At 43.0% G+C, this 18,391-nt stretch overlaps 1 protein-coding gene and 1 non-coding gene across 2 annotated transcripts in view; both read left to right on the forward strand.

Moving 5' to 3' along the window:
* The window catches only part of LOC145991298 (tyrosine-protein kinase RYK-like), a 308,147-nt gene that overhangs the window by 172,675 nt on the left and 117,081 nt on the right, over positions 1–18,391 (forward strand). The window lies entirely within an intron of this gene.
* TRNAT-UGU (transfer RNA threonine (anticodon UGU)) lies at positions 2,630–2,704 on the forward strand. The gene has a single exon. It is a non-coding gene; the product is annotated as a tRNA-Thr (tRNA).

The raw sequence follows: 18,391 nt of genomic DNA on the forward strand, positions 1-18,391 counted from the left end.
TTCCCCCTCTTGGGGAAGGATTAATGATTCTCCTGAATTGAGGCGCTTTACGGTGTAGCACTGCTTCGTTCGCACCGTCGTTGCCTCTGTTCGCACTGTCGTTGCCTCTGTTCGCACTGTCGTTGCCTCTGTTCGCACTGTCGTTGCCTCTGTTCGCACCGTCGTTGCCTCTGTTCGCACCGTCGTTGCCTCTGTTCGCACCGTCGTTGCCTCTGTTCGCACCGTCGTTGCCTCTGTTCGCACCGTCGTTGCCTCTGTTCGCACCGTCGTTGCCTCCGTTCGCACCGTCGTTGCCTTAATTGATAACGTCATTTACAATTTATTCCCGCCTGTTGCATGACTTTTTCCATCCCTCGAATTTCATTTGTCAAGTTTCTTCGACCAACTGTCGTGCAGAAATGCTCAGATGTTTGCTGAAAAATGAATGAAAGAGGCTCGAAAATGTGATCCAATCTGAGCACTTCTGTAATGTTTTTATCTCATTTTGATCGAATTTCGAGCCTTTTCTGTCCTAACTAAGGCTGCGAACAATCCTCTGCTTCTCCATTTTCTTTTCTTCCCCCTGTCTCGCGCTTTAATTTATCTTCTTTGTCTTCCACACACACTTTCTCTTTCTTCCATTAACTTTTCATTTCTCTTCTTTCATTTATCTTCCTTCTCCCTCACCTCCTCACACAGTGCACGCACACACACACACACACACCTCTTTAATTTATTTTTCTGCGTCTCTGTCTATTTTCTCTCGATTTATTTCTTTATCCCTCTCTCTCTCTCTCTCTCTCTCTCTCTCTCTCTCTCTCTCTCTCTCTCTCTCTCTCTCTCTCTCTCTCTCTCTCTCTCTCTCTCTCTCTTTCCCACAATTTCTTTTTCCCCGTTCTCTCGATCTTTTTTTCTCTCTATTTTTCTTTCCCTGTCTCTCTTTCTTTCTCTCTGACTCTCAATCTTTCTTTCCCTTTCTCTCGATCTTCCATTCTCTCAACTTATTTTTCTTTTCCGTTCTCTCAGTCTTTGTCTCTCCACTCCACTCTTTAATTAAACGTCTGAATCTTGCACTTACCTGTAAACATGACGTCACATAGGCTTCAATATGGTACTACTACAGGACAAAGTATTCTTACTTTTTCCGACTCCTTCTCTATCTACAGAAAATTTCCTCCATAGGCCTAAACTAATCCTGAAATATCTCGCTCTTTGCTACCTTAGACCTAGCAGATCCCCTGAAGAATCAATATGGCAGCGGCCGAAAAAAAAAAAACAACAGTTGAAGGACGTGCCTCTGCGTTGACCACCCTCCTCCATAGCGGCGACTGTCCTCCGCTACAGTTTATGGAGATGAGTTGGAGAAACAAATAAAGCCGCGCCGAGTGTCTGGGGCCTGTTCCCGTATGCGACGGACGTTCGCTTCTTGCCTTTTTTTTCGGAAATGCGACCGTGTTAATATTTATGTGCGCGGGGGTGCAGTTATTCCATTATTCAGGAGGCGGCCGCGTCTACGGAACAAATGGGAACTCTTTCTTTTCCCTTTCCTTTATCTCGGATGCGAAATTAGGGAATTTCGGCTTCATCGTCCGCCTGCGTCACGTGACTGTGACGTTTTCCGATCCTGGGGCCGCGTAGATCCTGTGTAACGTTACGTGGTGTGTCCCTCGCCACGTGCTTGAAATCCGTGTGTTTTTGTTCTTCCGGTCCAAGTTTATTCGAAATCCACATTGTGCTTAGGTGGGCTGATCCGTTATCTTGGAAGAATCGGATATCTATTCCGGGATTCGGATACCAGATTCAAGGTTGGATATTTGAATATTCCAGGATTTAGGATTCAATGATAACACCATTATGCCTTGTTTCCATGACAACCAAAAATCCAATATGCTGACCAAGGCAGAATTTATTTTATTTTAAAACAAACTAAACGTTACGTTTCAACCTTCTAGCAAGGTCTTCTTCAGGCTCTGTACCAAATTCAAATGAAAAATGGTACAAAACAGAAATATATATATATATATATATATATATATATATATATATATATATATATATATATATACACACACATCTATTCATCTTATTTCCATTCATGCCTATCGTTAAAATTAGTCAAAAGTGTTAGAATGCGACATTAAATATATTAAATCCATCAACCAATCAAGGCTCAGAGTAACCTTAACCAGGAATCGAACCCGGACCGCCGCCTTTCCAGTGCCTTATTCATACAAGTCCACCAATTCAGTTAGATCTTTGAAAAGTTAACAAAATAATTTTCTGCTCCTGGCCACACTGACGCCATTTGTTAGAACGTTTTTAAGGCAGTTGCAGAGAAGATGCAGTATCTGGCAACACTGAGTCTTACTGTATGACTTGGGTATTGACCAGCAGCAGAAGACCCTGAGTCGAATCCACGGCTCAGCAGGAGTTATCGTGGGAACAGATGAGTTGGTTCCCTGAAAACTTTAATGAGTGGACCTATCACGCTTGCCACCTGTGCAGCTTCCGTGGGAAACTGAGGGACTGGGATAAATCTCTAAGGTTGCCCAGCCTGCTTTGGAGAAACGTGCTTGGTGCATAGAGAGATGTGGAATCCATTTATAACGGAAGGAATATTATCTCCTGCGTCGAGCAGGTTGAGTGGTTGGCCTCCCCCATGGCGCAGTGGTAGCGTCATTGCCTTGTAAGCAAGGGGTCCCGGGTTCGATACCCGGTGGAGGCACAAGTGGTTCGGATCCCATTTTAAACTGTAGGTCCAGTCCCGATTAGCCTTACTGTGCATAAAGTGGACTTAAAACACCAACTCAAACCAAACCAAGGTTGAATGGTCGACACACAATGTCGCCAATGAATGTATGAGACAGTGACGTCACCACAAAAATATGAATGGGGAAGCAGCAGGGATGTGCCATTTTCTGACGGCCCTAAATTTCATACGAAATGCATATTCGGCTAAAATAACACCGAATGTCTTGCCTGGGTATCAGTGTTGCTTTGTAGGTTTTAATATTCACCTCATCGTCTCGACCAGCCTAAGGAAACAAAAGCCTCCCCAATAGTGCAATGGTAACGTCCAGACACGATTAGCCTTTCTCTGCATAAATTGGACTTAAAACACCAAATCAATCAATCAAAAACGCTACACACACTCTCTTTTAAATCATTTCGAACGACAATTCATCTTGAAAGTGTTTTATTGATTTCTCGTGGAAGTTGGGTTTACGACCACTTTATGCACATAAAGGCTAATCGGGACTGGATATGCAGTTTGAAGTTGGATCCGAGCCGCAATATGCTTCCACGGAGGATCAAACCCGGTAACTCTTCATTACAAGTCAACGCTATCGCGGGAAAACCCGTTGGTATTTCTTGTTTGTATTTAGCATCGCATTTCTGCCACTTTTGGCTAATCGAGACTATAAGAATCGGTGAACCAATCCATCGTTTGGAATTTTTGATCTATGACAACCACTGGAGCGATAGGTATGCTCTTATTGTGGTGGTAAGTTGTACTTCGCTTGACCTGATCATCCGAAATTGTTGAGTATCACTTGGTCTACCACTAAAGGTCTTTTCCAATCTTACGGCGGCCGGTCCTAGTTCTGACAAGGAAAGTGGGGAGCGGGGATTACGCCGCAGACACCAGCAGAGAGGCGACGCGGCTGGAAAAAGTACTACGTGAACCTCCTCCTACTGGCTGCTGCGTTTCTCATCGCGCTGGATTGGTCGCTTCCCCGCTCCCCACTTCCCTTGCCAGCTTATAGGGCGCCTGCCGTAAGACTGGAAAGAAGATCTAGCTTTGAAAAAGTTAAAATAAAGGGCGTAGCTTAGAAATCGCGAGAACAGACATTGAGAATGCAAAACAGGTTCGGGAAAGGTTCTCGAACCATGACTGTTTTCGTCTCGCTTTTTCCGAGGTCTGTTACGCTCTAGATCTCGTTCAGGTCTTGGCACCGCCGGCCTCCATGCCGGAGTGGTTAGCACATCGCGCTACGACGCCAGAAGTCCCGGGTTCGAATCCTGGCATTCTCATGGGTTGTTTGCGAGTGTGTCCCTTCGTCAATTGCATCATATCATCACTCATCCTCATGTTCGCGATTATCAAAAAGTGGCAGAAAATAGAAGTAAAATATACCAAATCAATTTTGATGCAGTCAAATGCGACACCATCTTGCACCATCCCTAATTTCGCGCGGTACATTCAAGAACAAACATGCGTCTTAGCGGTCCATGGGAAGTTATTTTAGTTAGCTCTGAATACAAGCTACACTGTGTTCCGAGGATCTGTGTAGCGAGCGAGGGAGCGAAATGAAATCTCTGCGCAAGTAGTGATTCGACACGGCTCAACCAATGAACACGTGCGAGGGAACGGGATTGCTTGGAGGGTCCCAGCCCTTGCAGCAGCGTGTACTCCCGTTTTTGCGCTACCTTGCTCTAGAGATTCGAACATGCGAGCTCAGAAATGATGAGATAGGTTCAGAAGTGAGTAGGCAAACTCATTTAAGTATTCAGTGAAATGATTGAACATCTCAACTCGGAAAATACTGATTCAATTTTATTGCACAACTCGCTTTTTCTTCCGACCGTACAATGACTTGAGGCCAAAGTGATTTTGGGGAACCCTGTCCCCGTTGCAACGTATGAAGATGAACGCCGCCACATTAACAACGTCGGGGCCTGAAACAATGAAAGCGAACAATGATTCCGACCGCGAACGGGTTTAATTGGAGAGTTTGTGCGTGAACGCATGGACAGATTCGAGCTCCCTCTCTTTCTCTCTCCTCTCAATTTCACGGTGAGTGTGTTATACGCGGGGTATTACTCACACGCTGGCACGTTTAAGTGAACGCATTTATTTTCACCTGTCGCCGGTGTTAAGTGCGGCGTTTGCTTTTTATTTGCCTTTCGTCATTTTGGGGCTGCGGTTTCTCACACTATGCAAAAAAAAAGTTCCGTCCTAGGTTATTTTTGTAGGGGAAGAGGTATTCAGGTAATGGGAGGATGAGATTCATTTCAAGCATTTCTTCATTATCATCAACATGATAATTTCCTCTCATAGTAAATCATCATGTCACTGTTACTTTAAATTTATGATCTGCATCTGCTTAGTATTCATTATTCGCTACCTAGATCTGTTGCCAGATTCCGAAGGGTAGTAGATTCGCTTTTGATTCTCGCCTCTGATAGTAGATTCGCTCTGGATTCTCGTCTCTGATAGTAGATTCGCTCTGGATTCTCGCCTCTGATAGTAGATTCGCTCTGGATTCTCGCCTCTGATAGTAGATTCGCTCTGGATTCTCGCCTCTGATAGTAGATTCGCTCTGGATTCTCGCCTCTGATAGTAGATTCGCTCTGGATTCTCGCCTCTGATAGTAGATTCGCTCTGGATTCTCGCCTCGGATAGTAGATTCGCTCTGGATTCTCGCCTCTGATAGTAGATTCGCTCTGGATTCTCGCCTCGGATAGTAGATTCGCTCTGGATTCTCGCCTCGGATAGTAGATTCGCTCTGGATTCTCGCCTCGGATAGTAGATTCGCTCTGGATTCTCGCCTCGGATAGTAGATTCGCTCTGGATTCTCGCCTCTGATAGTAGGTTCGCTCTGGATTCTCGCCTCTGATAGTAGATTCGCTCTGGATTCTCGCCTCTGATAGTAGATTCGCTCTGGATTCTCACCTCTGATAGTAGATTCGCTCTGGATTCTCGCCTCTGATAGTAGATTCGCTCTGGATTCTCGCCTCTGATAGTAGATTCGCTCTGGATTCTCACCTCTGATAGTAGATTCGCTCTGGATTCTCGCCTCGGATAGTAGATTCGCTTGGGATTCTCGCCGTGGATCCAGAATTCACTCAGGATTCTCGCCTCCTATCCAGGGCTCGCATCGAATTTTCATCTCGGATTGTAGAATCCCTCTGGATATTTACCTCTGTTTCTGGATCCCCTCTGGATATTGATCCCGGATTCGTTCGGTATTCTCGCCTCTGATCTTGGATTTCGCTCCATATTTTGATGGATCGCATTTCAAGGTAATTTTCAAGATTTGCTGATTACTAAGCACTCAGAAAACGACAAAGAAACGTGAAAGCATTTCAATTATTCTTATTGAAGTTATTAATCAGAATCCTAATTTCCACGTCCACCTAAAGCAAAATGCAAGAAGATGCATCCACGGAACTATAGAACTGAAAACTTCCGTCGCCCAACAGCCGAGGCAACACCTGCACGTGTCCGTGCATGGGAGGCTGCATGCAGTCGTTCGAGCAGTCTCTATAACAACGGCATCCAACGCAGCCTCCGGGCTGGATAGATCTCCCTCACACTCCTCCTACGCTGCCGTAGCCGCAACACCTTTTCAGTTTGTGAAATGCTTTAGTTGCCATGGCGACCGCGGCTTCTCCCTCTGCAGCTACTAATCACGCTCTGCGGTGTACGAAGCAAGGACGCCCGGGCCGAGAGCGTCTCCATTGTCTCGCGCAGCCCTGAGTGCTGGCTGCCTCCGCATAGCTGATTAGCTCTGTTCTGGCGGGGTATGAACCAGCTCACAATGAGTAATCGGCATCACGCTCCACCTGCCTTTATCCACTTCCGCGATTACGCGGAGGGATGTGCTTGTTCCTGTATCGATTGGACTGATACGGGATTTTTTTTTCTCAATGGTTATCTTAGTTCAGATCCGGTAATAATGCGCAACTAATGCATGGTTTCATACAACTACACTCTGTCCCAGCTATCTCCGGAGCAAGAAAACGAAAACAAGTCTCTGCGCAAATAGCGACGCGAGACGGGTCCACCCACAAACACGTGAGAGGGAACGGGATTGCCTGGAGGGGGAAGCGACTGCAGGTTCCCGCCTTCGCAGCGGAGTGTACTGCTTGGCTCTGCCCACTCGGTTCCCTCCCTTTTCTGTCGCTATGCGCGGCCTTGGTCCAGTGATAGATGGGACAGAGTATGTGTACTTTTGTCTTCCTGTATTCGCTAATTGTTGGAACATCCACACGTCAGATACACTTGGCTTCAGATGAAACAAAACAAGCTTCAATGCCCAGCAAGTTAATGTTCGAATGTTAACCTGGAGACTCAAAAATATATTTTGATATCTTCTGCTGTGGACAAGAGGTTATTACTGTTCTTCGTAACTTTCGTTGAGATTAAAGAGACAAAAGAGGGTACATCAAGTGTGTGTGTGTGCGTGCGCTCGCGCGCTTATTATAAGGGAGACATATATCTTAAATCGTCTAGCTTGCATCGTTGATGAGCACTTACGCTTCGGGAGAAACAAGAAGAAAGCAAATATCGTTTACTATTTACTAGAGATAGATGAATAATATTAAGAGAAGGAGAAGGGTAGGTGGCTGAGGGATGCACCAGCAGTTTCCTCTGCTTCCTGGCGCGTCACTGGCTGCTACTCTCAACGATACACTATGATGGTGCTTACTGAATAGGAGCGTTGAATAAGCATGGACGTCCGGAACGGGGGGTCAGGGGGCCGCCCCCCTTTGGAAAATGAATATCCACCTGAAAATTGTATATTTCACACATAATTTCATTTCAGACACAGTAATTTATGTTGATTATTTTAAATAGGTTGAAGGAACATGATAATTTCAGACTGAAATAGTGTTTCTTGAGGGAGCATCACCAGTATGGGGAAAATATGCCTCCTTTGCCCTCACTGGAAAAGAATACCTTGCTTGCCCCTCCCTAAAAATCCTGCGGACGTCCATGTGCATAAGGACACCTTTCTCTTATATAGTATCCAGTTTCGCTGTACTTTGCAACCTCCATTTCCTGTGGAATTCTCCCATGTAAGTCTGAGCATGCCAGGAGACGGACGAACCCGGATGTGAAGTACACCAGGAAGCAAACGTTCTGCACACGAATCCATAGCCATCTACAATACTTGTTGATTGATTTCGCTTTCCTACAACTTTTGGCTAATTGCGAAGATGAGGATGAGTATTATATGATGAAATTGATGAAGGAGCGCCCAGGCCGGGTTTTGAACCCAGTGCCGTCGTTGCACGTTACGCTAACCACTCCGCCGAGAAGCTCGGTTTAACTGACAAGAAATTGAACATCGCGTTTGGGAACTCGGAAACTTAGATTACCACGTAGGAGCTTCTGACAAGTGTTCAGAACTTTGCTGTACACGTGCCATTGCATAAGATTTTTAAGAAGTAGTTCTGCGCCGAGAGAGACGAGTCCTCATTTGACATTCATTGGTTTTTCCAGCCGCGGACGCATCCAGGGATGCTGTAATTTCCTCCCCATGTACCAAAGAACACCGAACTTCCCGTCGCGGTCCAACTTGGAGAAGAAGAACAATCTTCCGTTTCCTCTTCCCCCGCAGAAACAAATCGCCGCCAATCCCTCACGGCGATGGAGGGGAAAAAACAAACCCAGAATCAACTTTTGCAATTGTCCTAACTAGAAGAACCGTCGCCTACGAAACGTATGGCTTCCTGGCTGAGAGATGTTCTTCTGAAACTTTTGTTCTCGCATTTTGTCGCTCAAGATGATTTCTGACGCACCCCTCTTTCTTTGTCCCTCTCTTCCCCTCCCCATCTCTGCCTCCTCTGCGTTTTCAAACGAAAACTTGGAAGACATTCCCTACGAAAAAGTACTAAACCAACAGTATTCGATTTATAATCTGTCTATTTATTTTAGGCATAAAAGTAAGGTTCTTTTATTAAGAAAAGGTGTGTCGCGGATAGTAGATTTGCTTGGTATTCTCGGCGCTGATAGTATATTCGCTTGGGATCCTTGCTTCGGATAGTATATTCGCTTGGGATCCTTGCTTCGGATAGTATATTCGCTTGGGATCCTTGCCTCGGATAGTATATTCGCTTGGGATCATTGCCTCGGATAGTATATTCGCTTGGGATCCTTGCCTCGGATAGTATATTCGCTTGGGATCCTTGCCTCGGATAGTATATTCGCTTGGGATTCTTGCCTCGGATAGTAGATTCGCTTGGGATTCTTGCCTCGGATAGTAGATTCGCTTGGGATTCTTGCCTCGGATAGTAGATTCGCTTGGGATTCTCGCCGTGGATAATATATCCTAGACCTCCTAGGGATTCTCACCTCGGAAATGTATGGATTAAATAAAAAAAGTGTTTTTTTTCTGGGGTTCGTTTCCAGCTTCGACATTCTTTGTGCGAAAACTTAAAATCCTAACAACGCTTCTCTCGATGTCCAAATCTACAGTATGTTTTATAGATCGATAAATTGAAATAGGTTGTTAGATTTGTTGCAGAGGTGATGCACTAGAACGAACGTTACGTAGAAGAAAACAGAAAAAAAAACGTTTACTTCAGTCGCCTGTCACAGGAGCTAAATTGCCATTCACTGATTTTCAAAATTTTCCTACAGATGGCGGGTGTGGTAGAGACAGCAAAGAATGGATGGACAACGAAAAATAAAAGAGGCGCGTACATGACGAAAAGAATTATGGGGGATTGAAACCTCTGAAAAAAGAAGGGATTTTTGAGCGCTACGGTGGACATTCAAACTCCCCTCCCCTCCCTTGCATTGGACGCGAGACACTAATCTCTGGAAGCCTCTGGACCAATGGGACTAATTTATTTGTTGTCTCCGGATTCCAGCCAACGCCCATCTCCTTTGTCCCGGACGGGAGGGAAAAAGGAAGATGAAAAAAGTGTATTTCTTGTTTGAGCCTAAACTATGCTTGCCAATTCCCATGGTTTTGGTCCCTGTCTTTGATTTCAATGCGGCTGCAGAAAGAAATACGAGGGGCTGTTGAAAAGTGAAGCGAGTGTTGGATGAGGAATTAGTTCTGTCAAGTTAGCAGACCCGTGCACACAAATTGTGAATAGATACAGGACATGATTGATTTTTTAGAGAGAACAGACACAAAGTAATGAAAATGATGAAACTATTCCCTCGGACTATGGACCAGGTGAGTTGTTCAAAGGATTCCAAGCTTTCGAGAGCTAACGTTACTCTTCAGGGTAGAAGTATAGGTATATATTTTGAGCACTTCTACCCTGAAGATGAGAGTGACGTTAGTTCTCTAAAGCTTGGAATCTTTTAAACAACTAACCAGGTCGATAGTTCGAGAGAATCTTTTCAGAGATAAATTTGAGTGAGTTTTCACTTTCAAGTATGTAAGCGTAACACATCTGAGAATGACGTTACGAGGGAAGTTTCTTAGATGATGCTTGCCCACCTCCGTGGCGGAGTGGTTAACACATCGCGCTACGACGATTACCGGCCAGAGCATGGGTACTCTTTTTGAGCATCCCTTCATCACTCATCCTCATCGTCGCGATTAGCCAAAAGTGTCAGAAAATCAAAGTAAAATAACGAAATCAATAAACATTTGATCTGACAAACACAAATCAGATAAATAGCTAATTATAACTGGGTCTTTTTACTTCAAGATATAAAGAACTTTATATTACACTATTCCTGGAGTGAAGTGAATTTTCTCCTATTCTGTCGGTCAAAGTAGAAACAAACTTTTCTAGTTATAAAACTTTGTTGGCTGTCGTTTATATTTGAAAACTAACACAAAGTACACTGCAATTCAGTGTTCACAAATGTGTAAATATTCCAATAGATGGCACAGCTGTCTGGAATAAAATGAATAGTCGTGTATATTTGGAAATTTTAGACTACTGGTTCCTTTTTCGATGTTTTGGTAATCTTACATAAATATTATCTCCCTTGAAGGAAAGGAAACTAATTTAAAATTTTATCGTTGGTAGGCATAATTTTGAACATTTCAGGGAGTATTTATGTGAAAATTATGGTACCAGTTTCATAGATCGGAGACACATTAAAATCCCATATTTTGTGTTTCACATGGTAAGTACTTACCAATTGTGTATTGCGGAACATAGTTCAAGGTTCCATTATGCTTTTTACACGAAAACTAACTCAATTTTTCACATTCTGAGTGCTTTTTTTATTATTCCTTTCTTCGCTTCCGGAACACACAATATGGCGGACACATCTTGACTCACATTGTGGGTATGCAGTGTTTCAACCTTCTTCACCGAAAAATACCTACTATCGTGTTCGTCACCGGTGGAAATTATACATTATGCACGGATAGCCCCACGAACCATTCACGGATAGCCCCACGAACCATTTCCGATAAGGTTAGGTTTGGTTACGTTAGGCAAGCATAGTAAAAAAAAGGGGGGGTTTGAAACACTGACAGGTGCTTACGTCATCAAACGTACGTAGCATCCGGTTGTCGTAGGGCAAGCAAATGAAAGCAATGCCAAATGTGCGTCGGTGAGATATTTCTCTTGAAAAATACATAATTTCCCGGTCAAATATATTCCGCGATGAAAGAAAATACCTCGACGGACGTTGTAAACTTTGGAGAAACTCATTTCCGTAAGTAGTTCCTTGTGTAAAATTGAAGAAATATGTCTCCGATGAATGAAACCGTTACCATAATAATGATTATAATAGCATACTCAACGACATACGTTGGGCCTTTATTCTTGCGACTACTTCGTCGAGTAAAAGAATTCACGATGGTTATCTCGCTGTATTTCTTATACATCACTAGTTTTGATAAATATGCTTCAAAAGGACATTTTATGAAGTTTAGAATTTTTAGTGTATGTATTTTTAGCAGACATTAAACTGTAAGCTAGTAACAAACATTATATTGTTATTATCCACGTTAGTACGGAAGGAGTCTAGATTCCAATAACCCTTCTACAAATACGTTACTGGGCATACAGACTTAATCATACACCAGCCTACAAAGGTGTTACGAGGAACAATGGGAAAAGAAAGAAAACCCTTCCTGAACTCTCACAAAGGCGGTTGGTTATTGCATGAGAGATGGAGAAGGTACGGGGGAGATAGATGTAGCAGTAAAAAAGGGGGAGGGGCATTGAATATTTCAGGAACCGCTCTTTGATGCGGATGTCGTTGCCTCCTCTATGACACACGTGACGTGAATTCGTGTCTTCTCGGCCCGCGGTCGGCTTTTATAAACTTTGAAACTGAATTTCATTGTTTCCCCGTCTCCCTATCTCTCTTTTATTTGCTTCCTTCCTTTTGAGGACCTGCAGCGGACATGGATGAACTTTATATACGTACTTCCTGTGTGCATATCCCCTGGAATCTTCCATTATTATCGTGGCTCGTGTGTATCGTGGTTGCAGAAACGTACGATAGGTGGCTCTCAATTTGCTTCCTCAGAAAGTTTTAATTCGACTGTCGAGTGTTATATATACTGGGAAAATGTTTAAATATGTTGTCAGTGTTGATAAGTGTCAGAATTAAAAAGAATTGACATTAAAACACTATGTGAAGGTTGAACTTTTGTTTTCAAACTATTTCCTTACTCTCGAAACCAGTTGCGTATTGTAATTCAAGAAAATTCTAACAACTATAGCTCTTTCTCAGTCTTACGGCGGGCGCTCTATATGCTGGCAAGGGAAGTGGAACCGAGGAAGCGACCAATCCAGCGCGATAAGAAACTCAGCAGAATAGAACGAGGTGCACGTTGTAGTTTCTCCCCTCGGCGTCGTAACTCTCGGCGCCACCGCTGTTGTTTGGTTGGTCTGCTGCGTATTCCCCGCTCCCCACTTCCCTTGCCAGCATATAGAGCGCCCGCCGTAAGAGTAGAAAAGACCTATAGTAGTAATTTGCCCATAGCTTCCACAAGATGTTATTTCGAAGACCTCTCTATTAGAAATTGTTAGTAAGACAACTTACTTGTTTCTCGAAGTTATCTTTGAACATGCTGTATATATCGTAGTGTTCTATCGGAGTGTTCTATGTATCTTAGTATCCCAGTTTTCTCGGCCTTTAACAGGTCAAGTTTCTTCCGCAAAGCAGTCAGCTGATTCTCATAATTAGTCTTTTGATTCGCTGACATGCTGCTCGCACTCTTGTGTTTTGTATCACTGGAGGTGACTGAACGGTACCTTGGATTTCGCTCAATTGCGTGAACAAGGAATATTTCTGTCCGTTGTGCAACAACTCTTGAACTGTCCGCCTACGCATGATAAATTAGCTTTCTCAAGTTCCTTTAAATCTTTCAACAATTCGGGTACTGAATTATGCTGCTTTTTATAAATTTTCCTAATGTACTCCGGTTGTAGGCCCTGGCCAATATGTTTCAATTGCCTGCCGATACTTTACTTATTCCTGGGTCTAATTTCAAAAGTAATGACTGCTTATCGCGTACATATGACGACACAGGTTCATCTTCCCGATGAATTTTCTCTTCGATTTGCAATTTATCTTGAGAGCCGGTAAACTCTTCTATGAACTCTTCTATGAACTTCCACGTCACCTAAGGTTTGGAGTAGAGCTTCGAACCAGCGTAAAGCTGGACCACTGAACAACGCCGGAAAACTTTGGCGTTTCTTTGCTTCATCCCATTCATTTAAGATAGCGAGGCTATCAAACCTGTCTGTGAATTTGCACACATCTTCCCCTGTTATAACCTGAAACAGTAGTCCTTTAAAAAGGAGGGGGTGGATAAATGCAGACTGAGCCATTGTTCGCGGCCGGGATCCAACCAAAATGTTATTGTTGCCACGGCTCCGCTGTGCTCGCGCACGATTACGAAATAATACTGGGCTTCTAACAGGAGTTGAAGAAGCACATGGAAGCCCTTCTTCCTCGGTAATTGGCCCCCTAGCATTTTCTGCTATATGAATTAGCCTATTTAAAGTATCATGTAATTCATCCTCTAACTGCAGAAACGACATTAAACATTATAGGGTCCCGGACTTTGTTATAACATATATTTTATTTGGCATCAGATCGGATACTGGGGTGAGATCTTTACATATATGATGAAAATCAGTCGAAATATTAGACAAACTTGATAAGGCATATTTTGACATATTTTACCAATTTCGTATTTTTACAACATATTTCTTCAATTTTCTCGTAATAAGATATATTTCTGTATAGTTTCGTAATTGGCTTGCATATAATCGGTTATTTTATATTTTTTTATATATATAATTCGTACCTTTAGCACAACGGATAGTTCATATTATCGATGGCAGGATAAGGAAATTACGAACGAAGAAATTAAAGCAGATGTCATCTTCTTACCAACTAGTACAGAACAAAAATACCCACTTTTTTATAGCAAGCTGCCAATTATGGTTTACTTTCCGCAAAGGTGTAAATCTGACATAATAGCAAATAATATTTTGGATAATTGCAGTGAACCTCACAATGTTGGTATTTTCCCTCTACATTATATGGTTAAAGGGATTCCGACTTCATTTAATACCCCACCCCATCGTAGTCGAACCTCCCTGGACGATACTGACATCCCGTATAATGAGACATTCGAAAGGACTGTTGTGCCTATTTTTGGCTTTACTGGGGATACTTCTGAATTTTTCTGACATATTTTTAATTTTTCATGACATATTTTTCAACTTTTATAACATAATTACATATATATTTTAAAGTTTTATAGGACATAAAGTCTATCATGACCAACGTCAGGTCTCACCTTTCATCATTCACAAAGGATGAAAGCCAATATTACACCGAAACGTAAATTCAGTAAAAACCATAAAGCTCTATTATTTTCATCATATTTCGGGATGAAATAGATGAAAATCCTAGCACTCCACCACGTAGTGTTCTATCATGAACTGGGATCGGACCATCACGTATCCACAGATACGCTTCTACTCGCTTAGCCAACTGCCCCTAGTTAGGGGGTTGCCAGACGTACCTAATTTTACATAAATCACTGAACACAATCAATATTCATTTTAACACCTTCAAGATTGAGGTCGGCACTGGGTGAATTAGGATAAATGATCTTACCCCTGTCTCGACTTAGAACGCAAATGGTAATAGCTTCGCCTCCAAGATGTTTCTCCTTTCGCAGTTCAAGCCAAAATCCCCCCCCCCCCATTTCTCTCCTGCACTCCAGACTTTTATTATCCTTCCCCATGCAATGACCTTTCAGGTTTCCTTTACCTCGAGAGCGCTCGAACATTTCCACTGACAAGAATGTCTTGCTCCTCATTCTTTGGCCATTCCCGTTCTGAGTCCTGAATGGCAACATGTTACGATATTACGCAAAGATAAAGGATCCTGCTGGCATTGCGACAGATACATGACGTATGACTGGCCAAATGCGATACATGTCCCTGTTAGGTTATACGATCAACGAACTTTCTCTTCCCTAAATATCCTCAAGGAGGCAGATTATATGAATTATTATTAGAGGAGAAGGTCTAAATATGGGCGAAGGTTTAAATATGGGATTTGGGCACTCCCGGGTGCTGCAGCCTGGCAGAGGCTATGGGAACTGGTTCTCTGTCAAGGACAAAGGTTGCGTCGCGAATTCGCAAGAGAAAGTGGTGGTTAGTTTCGGCCTTGGACGCTGTTATAGAATTGCCACCTCCGAAAACTCTTTGCAGGTATGTTTTAACTCAGCGTTTTCTAAATTCTCATCTGCTTTGTATAGGTTATGATATTAGCGGTACATGAAACAAATGTGGACTTTTATAATGCCATGATTTGTTTGTGAAATATACACCACAGAGAGCGAAAATAAATTGAAGGAGAAAAATAGCGTGATGGTCTAAATATGGACTATGACATGAGGTCTAATGCTGAGATCACATTTTCAACAAATATTTGGATGTTTTTCTTAATTTCGTTTTTTTTTTTTCAATTCCGCGTGATTTTCAAAACAACAGATTATTCATAAATATGAATTTTATAATGTTTTAGCTATAAATGCTTTTTGTGATATTTAGCCCATATATAGACCACAATTTTGAAATACATCATTTTACCATTTTTTGGAAATTACTTTTTTTTTAAAAAAAATGGAGACCTTCTATACTTTAACATGCTATTACATTTAAGTATATATTTCATAGATATGCATTTTAAAGGCAGGTGCTTGATATATTAATTTTTCCCTCCGAAAATTACAAAATAAAAAGGGGGCCCATATTTAGACCCTTCCCTCTAATAATAATAATTATCTCCTCCAAACTCATTTCAAGTCTGTTCTACTAGTAAGATGTTTACTTTACCATATTTCAGAGTATTTCCATTGTAGACCCCTTTGCAAAGCTATTTTTCCTTCCCAGTGCAAATCCCTTTCTCAGTATGACATTTTGTTTAAAGCCCGTTTTATGCACAGAAAGGCAAATCGGAACTGGACCTACAGTTTAAAGTGGGTTCCGAAACACTATGTGCCTCCACCGGGTAGTCCAGGAGTTCCGGAATTTCTTCGTTTTCCGGCGCCCGTAGTGTTTCAAGATTTTCCCGCGGCGCTCAAATCAGAATGTGGGCCTATCTAACACTTGCAACGCCCAGTTAGTGTGGTTAGGTTGCTTGCCTTATTAAAGAAAAAAAAACATATATAAAATTCAGAAACATTTTACATATAAAAGGTACTAAATAAGCACACATTTTGAACAATCGTATCATTTCAGTGAAAGTACTGGAACATTTAACGGAGCCATTTTAGGCCAGCCATGGCGCTCCAAGACGAACCACTGGGATAATCCCTTTCTGGATTGAGGCACGAACTCCATCAAGCCCCTCCCAAAACCTAAACTGCTATAATGTTAGCATAGACCAATCAGTAACATCACAATGCATCCACCACCAGAAACTGAACCCGTTATCGCTTGATTATATGTGAACAGTCCGGTGCCCCCGTGAGGGAGTGTTTAACACAACGCGGTACGACGCAAGGGGTCCTGGGTTCGTATCCTGCCCTGGATGTTTGTGAGTGTCCATTCGTCAATTTCATCACTCATCCCAATCTTCGCAAATTAGCCAAAAGTGGTGGCACAAGAAGCGAAGTAAAATTAAGCAAATCAAGTGAACAGGCACAATGTAGCCAACTAGTTTGTGCACTTGACTGTGCACAGCTATTTATTACTTTTAAAACGATTTACGCCTTAGAAAACGGCGCAATTACAGCTGAACAAGTTCGTCCACGCTAGAATGTTTCCAGCGTTCGCTGTAACAATGGACATTGTTGAGTTTTTCTCGATTCAGCCGGCAGAGTTCACCCTGTTGCGCCTCAACCCCTCCACGGAACCAATCACTCGTGTAAACATTGATGCCTACCCTCCCAGGGGGAAGCGCTCAGTACGGTACCTTAGAGGAGAGTCTGGGTCAATTATAGGCTGGCTTCGGGATGTGTTTGCGAGCAGTCTCGTCCAGCCCCGCCGGCAATGGTAAACATGTCACCCTCTGGAAACATCCTCGTTTTTTCCCCCTTCAAGCAAGAAACATCAAAGATAAACAATAGATTGTTTGCCACCAGCTATTACATGCTTCATTCTCTCACTTAGGCTATCTTCTGTTTTTTCCCTATTGCACAGTGTTTCGCATTGTTCAAATGATGTTAGGGAGGAAATTGTTCCGTCTAGATAAAAAGAAAGTTGCGGACGTTGGAGCTTAAATCACGGCACCGCGTCGGAGAACCATGAAAGACATTTTAAACACACTGTTTCGGGAAACTCTGGAGCAACTGAACGAAAACAAGTCGTTTCCAAGTAGCGACTGGAGAGGATTCGACAAATGAAGTCAGTGGTTCGAGGAGAAAAGGCGGCTGCAGCTACCAGCCGTTGCAGCAGCGCGCACTGGTTTGCTCCGCCCACTCGCTCTCTCCTCTTTATGAGCAGTCTTGCTCCACATATTCCCGAGACAGTGTGCGTCATCAATGCGTAAGAGTGTATCGTACGCAATTCATGGCCGGTTAACCTCTTAATACGAGGTTGTATCAAAAAGTTTCGAGACCAGTTCTGTAACACGCCAACAGATGGCAGCACAAGGCTGCATGCACAGTCACAGGGAGCACCGACATTCTTGAGTCAGTTTGCAAAGAGCCATCGTCCTGAGTATCGGGAGCTGTGCAACTGGTTCTATTCTAACCACGTGCGTTACGAAATCTGCTATTTTATCAAGGACAGGAAGTTAGAACAGAGCGAACGTTAAATTCTGCGTGAAACTAGACAAATTTACCACATAGACGCTTGACATGATTCGGCAAGTTTACGGCAATGCTGCAATGAGGCTCCTGCGGAATTCGACCTCTTCCCGAAGATGAAGATCCAACTCAAATGTTAACGTTTTGACTCCATTGCGGAGATCCAGATCGAATCGCAGCAGGTGCTTGCCACGCTTTGAAAGGAAGACTTCCAGGACACATTCCAGGAGTGGCAGGAACGCTGTATCGCTATGCAAGAGGACTATCTTCAAGGTGTTAGTATGTAAACGTAGGTGCATAAAGTACTTTCTTGCAAACAGAGCTAATCTCTAAACTTTTTGATACCACCTCGTATAAAACCCATGTAACTGAGATAGTTTGTCAATAAGATAATAATATTCAGGACATTTTGTCCGCCAAATATCTTTCAATTTCTGAGAGCGATCGTTAAATTTTGACGC

This window comes from Lepisma saccharinum, chromosome 8 (genome assembly GCF_977018435.1).
Source record: "Lepisma saccharinum chromosome 8, izLepSacc3.1, whole genome shotgun sequence".
NCBI classification, from domain to species: Eukaryota; Metazoa; Arthropoda; class Insecta; order Zygentoma; family Lepismatidae; genus Lepisma; species Lepisma saccharinum.